The following is an 18,486-nucleotide window of genomic DNA, read 5'->3' as shown; positions in this document are numbered from 1 at the left end:
GAATGATTCAGCTCAAACAGGAGAAGGGAAGAGAAGTGAGAGCTGCAGGTGGAGGGTGAGAGAGAGGAAAAGACTAACTGAGGGTCTGAGATCAGTAGGCTTTGGCTCAGGCCCCACCACCATTCTGCAGGAGTGTGCGACTCACCTGACTTGCATTCCAGACGCGTGCCCTAGAGCAAAGAGGCATTAATGCTTGTCCCGCCGGCTTGACAGAGAGGGAAGGTTAGAGCAGAAAGGGAAACCCCTAACTGCCAACAAAATTGCCTTGACCCTGTAACTGAATGCTACACGGTTCAGCCACTAGTTTGTGCTGAGTATAAAATCCCTTATTTAAGCTAGCCTTAGCCACACCTGGCAAAGTGGTAAAGATCCTACAGTAACCACATCCGGAGTGTATCTCTTTGAGAAGGAAGCTCTATAGCCAGTCAATATTTGATACAGAAGCCTGACCGCTGCAACCTGCTGTGTACTAGAAGTACATGACATGGTGTCAAAAGTAAACTAGTGCCAGAGAAGAACAAACAGAAGGAACAAAGAAACAAGGCTGTGCAATTTATTATGTACAAGGATGTGGCAGACCTGTTACCTGGGATTGTCAGAACCCCCAGCAGTGGTAACTGAACTATTTCGCTCCAGGCACTGTCAGGAATAAATCAGTAGGAACACAGCAATTCTGGCTGATCAAGGATTAAATGTAAATCAGCATATTCTTATCTAACACTGCAGTTATTAGATTTAAGAACACGCAGACATAAGCAATAGGTTTAGAACATCCCAGATATTTACCTAACATCTGGAATGGTACTGAGTAATTAACAGCAGGAGCATGGTGACCAGTTGCTCACCTGCTGGGGAGAAGAGGTGTTAGGAAAAATGTCTCTCAAGATGGCTTCAGAGGACTACTCCAAAGTACACTCTATTAGCTCATCTTTTATAACTAACTTCTACAAAACACAAAGGTCATAATGACCCCTACTGAACCATCATTTCCAATAAACTTTCTAATATCAGAAGTGTCTAGGTTCAAGGTTTCCATCCACTTACCTTCTTTCATTTGCAGTTGTTTACTTCTCTGTGTCCCCGCCCTCCAATTCTGATTAGCAGAAACTGCCAGCTAGTTTTTGGCCTTGTACCTAAAAGCCTGCTTTCCAATTAACAACATAAGAATTGCCGTACTGGGTCAGACTAAAGGTCCATTTAGCCCACTATCCTGTCTTCTGACAGTGGCCAATGCCAGGTGCCCGGAACAGATAATCATCATGTGATCCATGCCCTGTCGCTCATTCCCAGCTTCTGATAAACAGTAGCTAGGGACACCATCTCTGCCCATTCTGGGTCTTAACTCTTAATTATGTGGTGTTTCATTTCATTAATTCCTAGTGGCTGAGTGCACATAATATGGTCGCAATTAACTTGATCACATTCTGGGGTATACACCCTCCTCAAATCCAGGGCAACAAGCCCAGCCTGGAGATAAGCAGGGAATACAAGCTCAGGGCTCCCTTTGACCTGAGTGGGCTCAGACTCAGAGAGAGAGATCAGCTTGACATAGCTAGATAGATCCCTCTAGAGAAGAGCTGTCTCATACTGGGCCTGACTCCTCATTGCCCTGTACCTGTGTACCCACCTGAACCTCTGCAAAGGAGGTGTGAAATGCACCCAACCCAGCGCAACAGCCCTTCATGCTCTTTTGCATAAGTGTGACTGAGCAGAGAAGGTGCACTCAGCGCAGACACACACACACACACACACACACACACACACACGGCCCTTTCATGCATTTCACTGTTTCTGCTGAAAGCGGTGGATGCAGATGACTTTAAGACGCCTTGCAAGGCTTTGCTTTGTTTACTTAATGTAAAATAAATTACTAAAGCACATAATACAAGTTATTGCAAGCATGCATCAGACTCCACGACCCACCATGGCATTTGGGCAATGTTCCCAAGGGCTGCATATGCATATTTAGTAAAAAGACATTATCATTCATTATTAGTTCTGTGCTGGGATATTGCACCTAATTACTTATATACTTCATTGTTAAGTGGGAATCTGAGTTGACAATATTGCAGATAGTTGCTTTACCAGCTGCTTCTCTTTTACCACAACTCCTTCTCCACCCCAAAGCAGAAGGCTGCACACTATGCAGAACTTTATCTTTTGGAGTGTTTCTTACCTGATCAAGATTTAAAGTGTCTCGATTCATGCTTTGGCAAGTCCCCTGATGCCCTACTCTCTCCTGCCACACCAGTGGTTTTTGTGTCTCCTGATGGCAATCTCTCAAAAGCAACCCTTTCGACGGTTCTCAGAGCAATTAGTGGGTCACATTCTGAGCAAATCCTCAGTGAAACAGCATTTTTGTGACCAGACTTTTCATTCCATTCTCCAGATGTCTTATTGGTGCCTAGCGAATTATTACTCACAACTAGAGCTAGGCAAAAAAAATATTTCTGGCAAAAAAATGCAGATGCAGCAACCCTGAAATGTTTCACGAATATGTGTCGGCTTTGCTGAAGTGTTCCTGTTGAGAAAAAAATTCTGAAAATGTTTAAACATTTCATTTTGATGTTTTTTAAATGAAGCATTTTGATTTTTCCATTCAAAACCACTCGTCATTTTGAAATTTGCTTCTTTTCTTCACCACTTGAAATCAAAATGAAACATTTAATTTCAGGTCAAATGAAACGTTTTGTTTGAGCTGGAATGACTTTTTTTTTTTTTTTTTTTTTACTTTTCAATTCACTAGAAATTTTATTTTTTGACTAGCAACGCAAAATGTCATCTTGTCAATTTTTGGAATTGTCAGTGAACCAAAAAAATCAGTTATGCGAATAGCTGTCCTCACACCAGTCACTGAGTCTTTCCACTGACTTCCATTGACTTTCGATCAGGCCCTTACTGTAGTTATATTGATCATCTTGTTACCATTTGCACTGCAGTCATGGGCCAGGACCACACTGTGCTACATGCTGCCCAAACATAAAAGAGAGAGATGGTCCCTGCACTAAGTATAAGACAAGAGACAACAAAGGAATCCAAAAAGGCAGACGGAGGAGCATGAAGAAACTGTGTTGGTCAGCAGGATAGACAATGGTCTCAGTACACCAGCAGCACATTTCTGTTCTACACAAACCTAGAGCCAACGCAAGACTGAAGTAAACCTTCCCATGGCCATTCAGATTTGCCACATGCATAGTCACATTTTTGTACAGTTGGGGTTTTTTTTTTCCAAATTTTGAAAGAAGCAGGAAAAAATGTTCATGAAAAATGTTCCCCTTTCTATAAACAGCTCTTGGCAGCTGCCTGCCAGGGAAATCATCATGAAGCCATTCAACTCTGTACTTGTGTAGCTGGTTTCACAATGGGTGAATGTCAAAAGTGTAGGCGTTTTTGTTGAGTTCGAATGTGAATTTGAGGGCCAAACTCAGCCCTGAGGCAACTCCATTGAAATAACAGAGTTTTGCCTAGTTACATGGCTGAATTCAGCCCAACAGATTCGTTTTCAAAGGAAAACACTGAGTTCAGAAGCATTTGCAAATATGCAAGAGATTGTGGAGCTGCAAGTTGTGGGCACCACTGCTCACTGGCTCCACACTGTAGAAGGGGTGATTCATTGCCGAGGTGTTCCCTCATGGCTAGGCCTGGCAGCAACCTCCTCTCTCACATCCTTTGCCGGCAGTATCTCCAACACAACAGTGGTCTGTCTCTTCTCAATACTCAGCCCTCCGACCAGACCAGACTCTGTTTCACATCTTCTGGGGTAACAGAGTCCAGCAAACAAAAAAGTCCAACACATCATTCCAAGACCTTATGTCAGGTCTCTGGCATCTGGCCCTGGGCCCCATGATCTCTACACGCGTATCTCAGGGCTTTCAATTGTCCTTATCCCCTAGCATAAGGGGGCTTCATGCCTCATTCTCCATGGCTAGTAGGGGCACCTCTACACTGGTCCAGCCCAGGGACCATATAACCAGCAGCCAAGGTGCTCCATTTGATTCCCTGCTGCTGCCTCCCTGGACCTTTTCCTAGCATGTCAGCCGGCCTCTCGCACAAACAACCTCTCTAGCTCTCTCCCTTCTGGCAAGTCTCTCCCCTGAAGCCCCCCAGTACATCCCAAATCAAAAGTACAAACTTAAACCAATTTCTGTCCTCCTCAGGCTTGACCTTTCAAAGCACTAAACATCCCTACGATGGGATGTGCATACCCTGCACTGGACAAGAGGGGTTAACCCCACAGTATGGGAGGCGGAAGTCCCGCCCCTCAGACCATGCTGGGCATGCTCCAGCTATTGCCTCAGTATAAAAGGGAGCAGCCTAGCTCATTATGGGCTGACCGCTGGAGGGGAAGGATATGGGGCGGAGGCTCCAGCTGAGGAACCAGCACAGCCTTTGCCTGCGGGAACCAGAGACCCTAGGAGCCAGACCAGAGGGTTGCGGCTGATGGAGCCGCAGGGAATCACCCACACTGAGGAACCCAGGAACCCCAATGCTCAGTGGACTACGTTGCCTGGAAACATGGTAGGAAGTGACCCAGGGAGGGTGCGTGAGTGGTACCTCCCACCCGAATGAGGTCAGCATGTTTCGGTGGGAGTCCCCGCTGACCCAGTGGCAGACCACTCCGCCACTGTTAGGGCCTTCGGTCGAGGCCCGGTGGATTCAGGTGGGCCTTGACCTCTCTACCCAGTTTGCCACCCCCCTGGTGGCAGTCCCCTCTTCCTCCCCAGATACGGGCCACTGGGCCTCACTTCACCGAACCCAGGGGCTGTGATATTGACTCCAGCCTTAGGCTCGCACTGCCCTGTCCCTGAAGGCTGTTATATTGATACTGGCCATTGGGCCTCACTGCCCCATGTCTAGGGGCTGACACATTGACTCCAGCCATTGGGCCACATTTCCCTGTACCAGAGGGCTGTTATATGGACCCTGGCTGGTAGGCCATATTGCCCTGCACTTGAGGGCAATTATATTGACTCCATGCTGCCTTGAATGCAAGGGCTGCCGGAATTGAGTCTGGCCATTAGGCTGCGCTGTCCTGTACACAAGGGCTGCCATAACTGACTCCTCTGTACGCAAGACCTGCTGGAATTGACTCTGGCCGCTAGGCCACACTGCCCTGAATGTAAGGGCCACTGTAACTGACTCTGGCCAATAGGCCGAGCTGCCCTGAATGCAAGGGCTGCTGGAAATGACTCTGGCCGCTTTCGGACTAAAGGTGGTCGGGGAGAGTGTAATGGCGGTGGAATCACAACCCTGCCCCACCCCGAAAGGGGCACAGGGTGTGCATACCCCCACGATACATTGTGGAGAATGCAGGCAGTGATCGGACCCTGCTGAAGGCCTCAAGGAGTAATCCTCCATCACCTGCCTACTTGTTGCTTTGCCCAAGATGGAGACCAAGAAGATTTTGAAATGGATGCTGGAAAGTCAGCAGCAGCAGGTCCAGCTGATGCAGCAGATTGCTAGTCAACACCAGCTCCAGATCACCCAGCATCAGGAGCAGCAGCAGCTGCTGCTTTGAGCGTTGGCTATCCAGCCCCAACAAGAACGCCTGATCCAGCAAATGGCTGCGTTGATGTGCCCGACTGGCGCACCAAACCCCAGCCCAGTTGGACAAGACCCAGGGGCTTTTCCCCCAAGTCTACCAATACAACTGTCAAAAATGGGGCCTAGTGATGACCTGAGGCATTTTTGGTAACTTTCAAATGGCAGCCCCCACCACCAGGTGGCCACCAGAGCACTCGGCTACCCTGTTAATACCCTACCTGACAAGGCCAGCCCAAGCGGCCTACCAGGGCTTAGACCCACAAGATGCCCTAGCATATGAGAGAGTGAAGGCCGCCATTTTGGACCTAACAGGAATCAATCCCAACACATACCGATGGCGCTTCTTCCAAGAAAGTTACCTACAGGGGCTAGGCCCCAGCTGGTAGCCCAGTGTCTGCAGGACAATGCCTGGCGCTGGCTGGAGCTCAATTAGCTGAGACTGTTGTCCTTGAGCAGTTTATCCAGATCCTCCTGGGTGGAGGGAAGGAGTGAGTACAGCAGCACTGGCCGACGATGCTGGCAGAGGCCATAGAACTAATGGAGGACTACTTGATGGCTGATGGGCCGGAGACATGGCTGCGGAAGCCCGGGAGTCCAAGACGGAAGGATGGACAGGCTGGGGGCAGCTTTCACGAAATGGACCCCGGGGAATCATGACTCCTCCCCCGACCACTAGCTCATCCCCCAACCCTCAAACGCCAGCACCCGATCAGCTGGACCCAGACCAACAAGAAAGGAGACCCCCAGGAGGGACAGAATCCACTGAAGTCAGATCCCGGGAATGGGGGAACCCTTGACTATTTCTGGGAATGGTGCCAAGAGAGGCATTTTCAGCAAGACTGCCTCTGTGGATTGTAGTTTTGGGCAGGTCTGCGTAGCCGGCCCTCAGGCCAGAAGAAAAGGTCTGGAAAAACTCGTAGTACTAGTTCGGGTGGAAGAAATCCCCACAACAGTCTTAGCAGATTTGCGCTGTAGTCAGACAATTATTCATGAGGGACTCGTTCCCGACCTTGAACTCTCCAGGACAAGTATAAACCTTTAGTGTATCCATGGGGATATACAGCCTTACCCCACCGCATGGGTCAGACTTGAGATCTTCAGCCGGAAAGAAACCCTCCAAGTCACCGTGGCTGCCAGGTTAGCCTACCCTGTGGTGTTGGGATGAGACTGGCTGGAATTTCAGGAAATCTTGCGAGGCCATGGCCGACAACCTCTGGAAGGAGGAGATGCAGGATCAATAAGGGGAGAACTCTTCAGCCACTCCAGGGAACCCGACCCCAGAGAAGGACCAACTCAGCCCCCTAAGCCTCCCGCCAAGTCCCCCCATCCAGGTACAGAGCACCCTGTCAAAGATGCCCAATGGGAATGGGAGAGTATAGGGACTTTGTATAGGAACAGAGGGAAGACCCATCTTTAAGTCAAGCCTGAGAGCAGGCAGCAACCCCAGACCAAGAAGGAGATGATACGACACCCCCTCCCCCGCCAACAAGGACCACGGTTTAAGACTCAAGGGGACTGCCTCTACCGAGTGATGCAGGAACCCCAAACATGGGAAGTCATCTGACAGCTCTTGGTGCCCTAGAGACTGTGCCAGAGCCTTCTGTATTTGGCTCATTCAGTACCTTGGGCAGGACACCTAGGTAGAGAGAAGACCCTTCAGAGGACAGCCTGTCTGTTTTTCTGGCCTGGCATACACCAGGAGGTGAGGGATTATTGTGCTTCCTGCCCTGAATGCCAGCGGGCCAGACATAAAGGGGTACCCAAGTCCCCCCTAGCACTTCTCCCTGTGGTTGGCGTTCCGTTTGAATGAATTGGCATGGATCTGGTGGGATCACTAAAAAAGAGTCAGACAAGGAACCGGTTCTTCCTCGTACTGGTCAATTATGCGACACACTATCCCGAGGCCATTCCTTTACGCACGACTCTGGCCCCTAACATCGCGACGGAGCTAGTGAAGATTTTCACTTGGGATCCTAACAGATCAGGGCACCAATGTGTCCTCCAAATTGATAGCAAAGTTATGCTGCCTCATGAACATTCAGACTCTTAGGACTTTGGTGTGCCACCCACAAACCAGTGGGTTAGTCGAACGCTTTAATGGAACCCTCAAGTCAATGCTCCACAAGTTTGTAGAAGATGACCCCCGACATTGGGACTCCTTATTGCCTGCTCTACTGTTCGCTACATGCGAGGTCCCACAAGCCTCAATCGGGTTCTCTCCCTTTGAGCTCCTCTATGGGAGACAACTTGGGGGCATCTTGCACCTCCTGAAAGAGGACTGGGAGGCACAAGAAACGCAGGTCCTGGGAACCACCCACTACATGTTATGGCTCCGGGAGCATCTGCAGGCCTTAGGTGCCTTCACTCAAGAGAACTTGTTGTGAGCTCAGCAAGCCAAGATCCACAATATTATAATGGGATGAAGGTACACCATTTTGAGCCCGGAGACCAGGTTCTACTATTATTGCTTTCCACTGAATCAAAGCTATTAGCCAAGTGTCAAGGCCCCTTTGAAGTGTCTCTCCGGGTAGGACCAGTAGATTATGAAATCAGGCTACTAGGGCGACAGAAAGAAGTATGCATGTACCACATCAACTTGTTGAAAGCCTGGAAGGACAGAGGCCTTATTCATCGCTCCCTCACCCCCTGAACTGGAACTGGGACTATTAGTAGGAGAACCCCTAGACCCAGGGCCAGTGATAATGGGCAAGGACCTCAGCTCCACACAGCAAGCACAGCTCAATGTCTCATACAGGACTTCCCGGATGTCTTGTCAATGTGCCCAGGACAGAGCGATGTCATAAGCCACCATATCGCAACAACCCCGGGACAGAGGGTGAGAGACAGCCATTGTCCTCTCCCCAGGAAGACGTGGGACTCAGTCCACTAGGAATTGGAAATGATGCTTGAGATGGGAGTCGTGGAGGAATCTCGGAGTGAATGATGAAGCCCAATTGTTCTAGTCCCAAAACCCAACGGCACCATCCACTTGTGTATTGATTTCTGAAAAGTCAACGCTATTTCCCAGTTTGACGCATATTCAATGCCTCACATTGAAGAACTCCTGTAGCAACTAGGGGGTGCAAAATATTTGTCGGTTCTAGATCTAACACAGAGGTATTGGCAGATACCCCTGACGCCAAACTCCAGGCAAAGAATGCCTTTCCCACACCATACGGCCTCTTCCAGTTCACAGCTAGGCCTTTTGGACTATATGGGCAGCTGCTACTTTCCAGCGGTTGATGAATAGAGTACTGCAGCCTTATGACCACTACGCGGCAGCGTATATAGACGACAATCATGATTTATAGTGGCAGTTGGGAGACGACCTTCAACATCTAACCAATGTTTTCAAGGTCTTTCAGGAGTCTGGCCTCATGGCCAGCCCTGCGAAATGCCATCTCGGGCAGGAAGAGGTGATGTATCTGGGGTATATGGTGAGAGGAGGCAAGGTACATCGTCTGATTTAAAGGTGTAAACTCTAGCCAATACCACAACACTGAAAACAAACAAGCAAGTGCACCAATTCCTGGGATTGTCCAGATATTATCGGCTTTTTGTACTGAGCTTCGCAACAATAGCAGCCTTCCTCTCTGACCTAACCAAAAGTTCCCAACTCTGGCAGGTGCGGTGGTCCATTAAGTGTCAGGAGGCATTCCAGACTCCGAAGAAATGGCTAGCACAGGAACCAGTCCTCGCACATCCAGACTTCTCAAAGGACTTCATATTGCAAACGGATGCCTTGGCAGTGGGAGTAGGGGCCCTCCTATCCCAGGAAATCAATGGGGAAGAACACCCCATTTTATATCTTAAATTGTTCCCTAGGGAAATGCACTATTCAACAATTGAAAAGGAGGCCTTGGCAGTAAAGTGGGCTATCAACGCCCTACGCTATTATCTGCTCAGCAGCTCCTTCACATTGGTTACCGATCAGGCACCTCTCCGATAGCTGCACAGCATGAAGGACGCTAATCCCAGGATTATGCGTTGGTACTTCTCCCTCCAACCATATGATTTCCGCGTCTGTCATTGGGTATGTAAGGCTCACGCCAATGCAGACTTCTCCAGACTGGTTGGGAAGGAGAGGGAGATGGACCACTCGCCAGGATCCCTCTTAAGGGGTGTGGGGTGTGCAAGAGGGGGGCGAACATCCTGCCCCTCAGACTGCGCTGGACATGCTCCAACTATTGCCTCAGCATAAAAGGGAGCAGCCCAGCTCATTCTAGACTGACCACTGGAGGGGAAGGATCTTCAGCAAAGGCTCCAGCCGAAGAGCCAGCACAGCCTTTGCCTGCGGGAACCGGAGATCCTGAGAGCCCGACCGGAAGGCTGCGGCCAACGGAGCCACAGGGAATCACCCATGCTGAGGAGCCCAGGAACCCCAATGCTCAGTGGACTATGATGCCTGGAAACGTGGTAGGAAGTGATCCAGGGAGGGTGTGTGAGTGGTACCTCCCACTCGAGTGAGGTCAGCGTGTTTTGGTGGGAATCCCCACTGACCCAGTGTCAGAACACTTAGCCACTGTCAGGGCTTTCGGTCAAGGCCCGGTGGAGTCGAGTGGGCCCAGACCTTCCTACCCAGGATGCCACCCCCCTGGTAGCAGCCCCTTCCCCCTTCCCAGATACTGGACATTGGGCCTCACTGCCCCACACCTAAGGGCTGCAATATTGACACTGGCCATTGAGCCGCATTACCCCATACCAGAGGGCTGTTCTATGGACCCTGGCTGCTAGACCATATTGCTCTGTGCCTGAGGGCGGTTATATTGACTCTAGCTGCTAGACAACGCTGCCCTGAACGTAAGGGCCGCCATAACTGAATCTGGCCACCAGGCTGCATTGCCCCGAACACAGGGACTGCTGGAAGTGACTCTGGCCGGTTTCGGCCTAAATGCAGTCAGAAAGACTGTAATGGCGGTGGTATCACAACCCCATTCCAAAATGCATACCCCGCAACAGTCCCCTTGTTCTGTTCCTCTACTGAACACCTTTCCCAGGGCCTCTCCCTAGTAGTCCGGATCCTGCCCAGCTCTCAGGGTTCACCGCTGGAGTCTGCTTCACCCCCAGTGGCTGCTCCATGTCTCTCTTCACCTCCTGCCAAAAGTCTCTGCTTCATCTGCAATTACGCCTGGCTCCAGTTGCAGCCAGGTGGGGCCTCTCCAGACCACATTAACCCTTTCACCAACGCTGTGGGATAGACACCCTGTCACACACACTAACGGCTCATCTTGGAACATGCTCTCCAGTGGAAAGATGGTCCAATGTGTAAAATCCCAAGGAGACAGTAATTTTAATTCATCACTGGGATCGATCCCTAGCTAGGTCCTTACGATGGTCTAGCTGGATGTTCTGTCTGTCCAACACCAGCAGTCTTATCACGCCACCAAAGCTCTTGGCAGCCATGTGATTGCCAGCCATGTAGTGGGGTTCCTTGGTAAACATACCTCGCAGTGTACTTAGAAACAATTAACGGCACTTCCAAATTCAAAGGGCCGTAAGGGGAGGAAAATGATGCATAAACGAGGATTTTCAGCAACATTCAGAACCATCTAAAGCTAAAAAGCCTTTAAAACGAATCATCTAAAAACTCACTTAGGCCTTGATGAAGCAAAGCAGTTAAGCAGATGACTAACTTTAAGCATGGGATCAGTCCCTGTGATGGGGTGCCCACCCCACACCAGGCCTGGAGGGGTTAAAGTGGCTAGGCAGGACAATTAGCTGCCCAGTCTGCACTTGAGGAAGGAGACAGGGAGCAGGCCACTAACTGGAAATGGCTCTCAGCTGGGCAGGAACAGGAATATAAAACCCAGAAGCTGCAAGCAGCAAGAGGCTGTTAAACAGTAGTCTGCAGTCACTCCCAGAAAGGTGGAAGCCAGATAAGTCGGAGGAAGCCCAGGGAAACAGTAGCCAGGGGTAGGACAGTACAGACCTTGGCTGCTTGTTATAGGTCCCTGGGCTGGAACTCAGTGTAGAGAAGTGGGCCTGGGTTCCTCTCCCAGCCACTGGGGAGTGGTACAGGGCACTAGAGATGTCGGTCGGACAGCTGGTCCGGAAGGACTTTGGTTTCCCTGAAAGGGGAGAGCCTTAGTGACCTGGCCGAAGGGCCAAGCCATGAACAGGAAATTGCAGCTCTGCGAGTGAGAGGGGCTGCAGGGTGAAAGAGACAACGGGTCGAGACACTGCCAGAGGAGGGCAGCGACTGGCAAGACAAATCCCCAGAGCTACCAAGAGGAGTTGCCACCAGTCGGGTGAGTGGACACCATGACAGTCCCATTGACTTGCTCAAAGTTAGGCAGGGTGCTTAAGAGCTTTGTGATGGTCTTGTGTAAGGCATCGGCCTGAAGATGTGGGTTCAATCCCTGGCTCTCCCACAGGCTCCATTTGTGATCTGGGCAAGTCACTTGGGCCCAGCTCCATGGAGCTATTCAGTCACCTAACTGCTACTGATTTCGGTGGAAGTCAGGAGGCTAAATACCTGGCTCTGTGGGTCTGTTGAATTCTCCTTGCCTCAGGAAGATAACGCTGCCTTTGTCTGCTTAGACTGCAACTCCTTGGTGTACTACAGGACAGCACTACCACAATGGGCCCCCAATCTCGGTTGAAGGCTCTCCCACAATATTACTAACACAAAGTGTGCGTTTAGCTAGATGTTGCAGGTTCATTTGTGGGATACTGTAGGGGATGCAGAGAACTGCTGCATGCATGGTAAAACCAATCAATTTCTATGCTTTGGGTGAAACCTGCCATTTTTTTGTAACCTATTCAGGCACGGACGTGCCATTGGCTGGCAATTCTATAAGAGTACAATGGAATGAATAAAGGAACCTATTTAAATATGCCAGGAAGGGGAAAAGCCCTATAGGCTTACTTTTAATTAATGTTTATTTGCCCTTAAAATTAATTTATTTAAGGAATTGTTACCATTTGTTTGTGTCTGGACCATTCACAAATAACCAACATTTATCAATTCTGCTATTAGAAATTAATTAAAGAGTTAGCCTTAATAAGAAAATAGTTATGTTTCTGTTTAAATGGTTAATCTGCAAAATTAAATGTTCTTGTATTAACTTTGGGAATGTATGATTTAATTAAGTTGAATAAAAATGCTTACAGTATCAGTATGTATTATACATTATTTAATTAGTTCCCCATCCAAACACTAACTCCAAAGGCAGTTTTCAGCTAAAGTATGCTGGGCTCAAAGCAGCTAATGAAAATGATTATAGCATGACAGCAGGTGTGCTTCTGCACACAAGACCTTCCAACTGCAAACACAGAAATGATCTCCTAATGCCTCATTGAATCAACGACGTCAGTAGCTTTACATTGCAGTCCTAACTTCCTTCCTGTGGCTGATTTACTTTGACTTCCCTGGGAGTTTTGCCCAAGTAAGACTTGCAGGATGGATGAGTATCTTAGGGATCAAATTGTCTTGGGAAATGCCATGGTGAAATGATGTATGCAAGTTAGCTGTATATTTTGTCCAAATCAAAAGTCAAAATTTCATGAGCATTTTTTTTCAATTCCTCTTTTTTGTTCAACATTTGAACCACTTCAGCCAACTGGTTGACAAATGAGTGGAAAATGTGAAATTTTAGATGCCATTTTTTTTTCATAAATTCATAATTCCAAGGACTATTGTGATCATTTAGTATGATCTTCTATATATCACGAGACATAGAACTTCCCCAAAATAATTCCTGGCAGGGCCGTCCCTAGCTATTCTGGGGCCCTATGCAGCCCCCCCATGGGAGGGGGGGTAGGCCCCAGGCGTCCACAGGGGGAGCAAGTGAGGAGCAGGCCCCAGGCCTCCGTGGAGGGGGGGGGACTGGCTTGGGGGCAGGAGGGAACCATCCCCCAGCACTCACCTGCAGCGTGGCTGGGGCCAGGTCACTGCACTCCCATCGCTGGTGAGTGCAGCCCCAACCCTCAGGGGAGTGGAGGTGGGGCTGGGCAGGGGTGGGAAAAGGCAGGGCTAGGGAAAGGGTGGGGGCGGGTCAGGGGCGGGGGCCCTTGGGAAGAGCCGGAGCAGGGGCTGGAGCAGCACACAGCTGCGTACTTTGTGTATGGGTAAGGACAGCCCTGATTCCTGTAGCCGATCTTTTAGAAAAACATCCAATCTTGATTTTAAAAAGTGTGAGTGACTGAGAATTCACCTCAATCTTTGATCAATTCTTCCAGTGGTTAATTAGCCTCAGTGTTAAAAATTCTGCTCTGCATTGGCCAGGAATCATACAATCATAGAAATGTAGGGCTGGAAGGAACCTGGAGAGGTCATCCAATCCAGACCCCTGTGCTGAGGCGACACAGTAATAAGGGGGGCGGGCAGTGAGAGGATGTTGACTACCTCCTAGTAACTATGAAGCCAATAAGCTGATAAAATAATGGCTGCTTATCAAAAACGCAAGCCCCGATCAATTAACCAAATAGCAAACAGGCAACATATTGAGCTTATGCTCAGCTGTGTCTAGAACAGAATAGAAAAGGAGGAAAAAGGAACGTTCTTGCCGACTCTAATCATCTGAGTCTTGAGGCAAAACTGGAGTCTGTATGTCACCTCTAAATCACACCTCTTACTTTTGATGTTGCTATTTTTAAATGGTTGGGAGGCACTCAAATACTACAAAAAGAACAAGGAGTACAGAAAAGCTTATGCCGAAATAAATTTGTTAGTCTCTAAGGTGCCACAAAGACTCCTCGTTCTTTTTCTGATACAGACTAACATGGCTACCATTCTGAATTAAATACTACAGTGAGGGGGCCATATTAGTACCTAGATAGAGCCCATACACTTATGTATATAGAGTTGAAAACCTGTGTAGAACCTATCTCATACCACCCCATCATAGTGTCCCACGGTTTCTATTGCATATTGAGATAGACATTTACTTCTTTCCACAAAACATATCTGAAAATCTCTTGCAATCCTGTATCCCTTCTGTAGGAGATGTGTCAATATAAGGGTACATCCAGACTACCCGCCAGATCGGCGGGTAGCAATCAATCTATTGGGGATCGATATATCGCGTGTCATCTAGTCACAATATATTGATCTGTGAATGCTCTGCCGTCAACTCTGGATCTCCACCAGCGCAAGAGGTGGAAGCAGAGTCGACGGGGGAGCCACGGCCGTCGATCCCACGCCGTGATGATGGGAGGTAAGTCGAAATGAGATACGTCGACTTCAGTTACGCTATTCTCGTAGCTGAAGTTGCATATCTTACATCGACACCTCCCCCCAGTGTAGACCAGGCCTAACTGTTTGATCACATGCAGTCCCTCTCCTTTAGCTCCTTGGTCTTCCTCATGTCCCTTTCCCAGCATTGCATTCATGGTGCTGAAACAGATCCCAGTGAATGCCCTTCTAGCCCTGCTCAATACACGTATCCGTTTTGTACTGCTGCATTTTTTTGTCAGGGTGTTTTATGTCCACATTGTCCAAATCCCCCTCCAGAATTCTCATGTCCAGCAGTGGTAGCAGGGAGTCTACAGGGAGCATCAGACTAAGTCCAAAGGAAAAGTCCAATTCCAAATGGGTTTGTGGGTCTAGTCCCTCTGTCATTGCCCCGACCCATTAAAGCCTGCTTACCTGCTGCCGGCCTGCATTGCGATGCCATTTGGGAGAGGAGGTGGGGTCACATCCACATCCTTCTGAGGCTGTCAATAGTTCTATAGTCTGGTGTCCATCCAACCTAGACACTGTGGACCTGAATTTCAGTACTCTAAGGACGTGTCCACACAGTAGAGCTGTACCATTTTAGCTAGACTGGTGTAGTCAAAGCAGTACAACCATCCAGTGTGGACACAGATAAACCAGTATAGTTATTCCTGGCTGGAAGAGGAGTAAGCATTAGCAGTATAAGGCATCGTTCTACCAGCATGTGAACTAGGGTGGTACTGCTGTAGATACTTCTCTATCCTGATATAACGCTGTCCTCGTGAAACCGTGTTATATCGAACTTGCTTTGATCCACTGAAGCACACAGCCCCGTCCCCCCTGGAGCGCTGCTTTACCGCGTTATATCCAAATTCATGTTATATCAGGTCGCGTTATATTGGGGTAGAGGTGTACATCAGTAAAAAAAATCACACCCCTAATAGAAATGGTTATACCAGTACAAAAGCTGTGCACTGCCTAAGCCCCACTCTGACAATGTAAGGTGACTTAGCGCTGAGGTAAATTATGTATTTACGTTATTAAATTACACATTATTTTTAAGGCCTGTTTACACAGCTGGAGCAGTGCAAAGGGGCCTTAGTGTAAAAGAGAATCAATTCCTGTGATCTTTTACTGCCTTGAAGTAGCTGTAATGGCCTGAATTTTCATTTATACAAAGGCGTCTTTGCATCCTGTTGACAGTGTAAAAGGACGTTGAAGCAGGTGTAGATGTACACGGCTTGAAGGCCTCTTTACAGTACAAGAGCTGTGCAAAAGGTCCTTCATATCCTTGAGAACCAGGCCTCAGCTATATAGACAGAGAACTTACCATTTCCTCTTCTCCAGACTGCATCCAGGGACAAGAACGAAGATGCCACATCAGGGTAAATTCGCAGTTAGCTAAAAAACAAATCCGTTTGTATCTGCCCTCAGACAGGATTTGTATTTAGACAAAAGAAAAACATCAGCTCTCAGCATTTTTCAGTTTGCTGTGTCTTTCCAGACTCCAGAGAGTAATTTCTAAGAGTAACGAACTGGGGATGAAATTGCTGAGGGGTGAGGGGGGTTGTTTTGTGTGTTTCGTTGATTTGTTACCTGGGAAGGTTGGAAAGCTCACTCGTGCAGAGAGAAAGTCAACGTTGGGGGCTGTTCTCTAATCCCTAAGGACGTCTGCCCAGCACTTCGCAACACACACTAGGTAAACCAGATGCTGTGTTGCATTGCAGAGGGAATGGAATAGAAATAGGTGAGAGTATTCGCACTGTTACCCCTGCAGGGGGCCAGCAGTGACACTCTGACCAGCCTTTTGCTATTTATCAGACTAAGTGTGACGGGCGTGGGTGAGTGAGTGAGTGTGCATGCAGGTAACTATATAGCAGTGGAGCCAGCAAACACTAGCCCTGCTTCCCATCCTGCCACCCTGGATTCATACTGAAGCATTCAGGGCTTCAATACTATTGTTAGCTGAGCTGATCAAACTTATTTTGCACAGAGAAAGCTCTCTTTTGAGGGTCATAGTTCTGAGAGCCCAGCCATGGATGGAATAGATAGGGCATTTGACTCTCATGCAACTGATCGGCATGCTAAGGCTACTGTATGACCCTCAGTATGTCGTTTCACTTCTCCGTGCCTCAGTTTCCCCTCCCACCCTTTTGTCTCTCTGATTACAAGATTTGAATTATAAATTCGCTGGGGCAGGGACTGTCTCTGGCTAACTGTTCATAGTGCACCCAGCTAAATGGGGCCCTGATTGCCAGTGTTTGGCCTCTGTGTCAGGACCAGCTCCAGGCCCCAGCGTGCCAAGCGTGTGCTTGGGGCGGCATGCCGCAGGGGGCGCTCTGCCGGTTGCCGGGAGGGTGGCAGGCGGCTCCGGTGGACCTCCCGCAGGCGTCCCTGCGGAGGGTCCGCTGGTCCTGTGGCTCCAGTGGAGCATCCGCAGGGACGCCTGCGGGAGGTCCACCGGAGCTGCGGGACCGGCGAGCGGCAGAGCGCCCCCTGCGGTGTGCCGCTGTGCTTGGGGTGGCGCAATGGCTAGAGCCGGCCCTGCTCTGTGTGCTGTTGTAATACTGGAAGGAGTCAGTAACACATGTTGGGGGAGGCTTATGGGGGACTAGAAGTGCCCAAAATAACAATGCTGTGAAGTTTCCAGCTTAATTGGCACTTGCAAAAGCCTCTATCTGTAGCTCCACTAGGACTTGCAGGTGTCCTCCCTCAGGAAACCCCAGTCTGGCCTTTCCGACACAGTAACGAGCCCCTGATGTACGCAGAACTAAGGACACCGTGATCCACTCTGCAGCACGGTTAATCAGCTGCCGGAAGGGTTGCCCCAGAAAAGAGAACGCAGCCAGGGCACTGAAATAAAAGTGAATATATTGATCCAAAGAGTTTGCCTCAGGGCAGAACAGTAGAGCTGATGGACATTTTTCATTAAGACGTTTTATTGACCAAAAAAATGCCATTTTTGGCCAAATCAAAACATTCAGAAAAATGTGTCGATATAGACAATTTTGGAAAAACTAGAAAAGCATTTTAGTAATATCAAAATGCCTCTTTTTGACACTTTCAGGACAGACCGCTTTGATTTTTCATTCCAAAATGACTTTTCTAAACAAAATTCTTTGTGTTTGCATAAACAACTCCAACGGTTTAAAAGGCTGGGACTGGAATGAAATGTTTTGATTTTTATTGCAACAAAATTGACCAGAAACGTGTTTCAGAATTTCATTTTGTGGGAAGTGTTTTTTTGGTTTCATGTGGTGGTTTTTCGTTTTGCTTTGTGATGAAAAATAACATGAAATCATGGTTAAGGTTTGAAACCTGTCCATTCATTTGGGCATTTCTCTGTCTCCCTGCCATTTTGTCCATGGGGAAGGTGTAAGGGATACCATCCCACTGAGTTCAGAGGCCAGTGGCTGGCTGATTAGCCCTCCCAGCTGCACCTGGGGAAAAGACTCGCAACTTAATTGGCAGGTCCTCATAAAAGGAGGAGCAGAAAATGCAGAGAACAGCAAGCAACTGCTGGGAGGAACTGCTGCATGAAACAAATGGACAGAAGGGAGGCTGCAGAAAGCCCTATTATCACAAAGACTCTGAGGTCAGAGCCAGGAACTTCTGGGATGACGATCTCATGGGAGTGAGGGACAGAGCTGGGGAAGGGACTACTTAGCCTGTACCAACTCTGAAGGGAGAATCGGTGAAGTTTTGATCTTGTTTGTTGAGGAGACTTGAAAGAAAAGAAAAGAGAACTCCAGCAACTCACCCTGCTCGAAACTACGTTCCCCGGA

The sequence above is a fragment of the Gopherus flavomarginatus genome, chromosome 3, assembly GCF_025201925.1.
Source record: "Gopherus flavomarginatus isolate rGopFla2 chromosome 3, rGopFla2.mat.asm, whole genome shotgun sequence".
Taxonomy (NCBI): Eukaryota; Metazoa; Chordata; order Testudines; family Testudinidae; genus Gopherus; species Gopherus flavomarginatus.
This window is presented reverse-complemented; position numbering follows the sequence as displayed.